We start from the raw sequence: 961 nt of genomic DNA, 5'->3' as shown, positions 1-961 counted from the left end.
CAGAAGCTATTTTATAATAGCTTCAGGAATAAAATTAAACTGATATCTATAGTTTTCCTAATTTTTAATGTTATGGGTTTTTTTTAGATTTTACACCTAGTATTACTCATGTATAATGAGAAATATAAATGAATAAATTAGAGTATTGCAGTAAAAACACATCAGTGTCTGCCATCAATACTGATCTTTTACATGACTAGTCCCTTTTGTTACTTTATATTATGGTTAATTTCATCTAAATTTGACATTAGAAACAAAAATAAAATTTTAAACACTACACAAAAACAGTAATGGATGATGAATTACTATGGATGAAATGAAGCTAATTAAGATATTTTGGACTTTCATAAAGTCTGCCATGGCTTTTAAGAGTCATTCTGTGAGAGAAAGTCTGATACCTATTGTCAAAAGTACTTCAATTTTTAAGACCTGTTAATCTATGAAGGATAACGATTAAATATATCAAGCTTAGGTAAGTCCTAGTGGTCATCTGTTTTGGTTATGATCTCATTGGCCAAGGCTCTTTCCTCCCTTCAGTGAGCCATTGTTATGTGATACTTGTCAACAGTTTTAATTGCTGCACAATTGAGAGGAAATGGGGTTACTTGGGTCTTTTGAGTTATATATGGTTTGTGAAAATGGACCCATTCTGTAGATGAGCAAAGTAAGCCTGAAAATTATGTCTTGCCTCCAAATCACACTGCTGAGAGTCAGGGTGAGGGTTAAAATATTGCTTGTTTATCACAATTCAAATACCAAGACATTCAAATATATTTTTTTCATTGGTTTCTCAAGATAAGTCAAGGGTGGTTTACTAATATACCCATTTATAAAGGGTTTTGTTTTTCTTATATCTTTCCAAGTTCAGGTTAAGGTCTCTTGATATCATGACACTGTTCAAAAATACCAAGCTTCTGATCTGTAAGGTGAACATCTTTGCATGTAAATACCAAAACTTCAT

The sequence above is a fragment of the Mesocricetus auratus genome, unplaced genomic scaffold (genome assembly GCF_017639785.1).
Source record: "Mesocricetus auratus isolate SY011 unplaced genomic scaffold, BCM_Maur_2.0 Super-Scaffold_100020, whole genome shotgun sequence".
NCBI classification, from domain to species: Eukaryota; Metazoa; Chordata; class Mammalia; order Rodentia; family Cricetidae; genus Mesocricetus; species Mesocricetus auratus.
Note: the sequence above shows the minus strand (reverse complement) of the source record.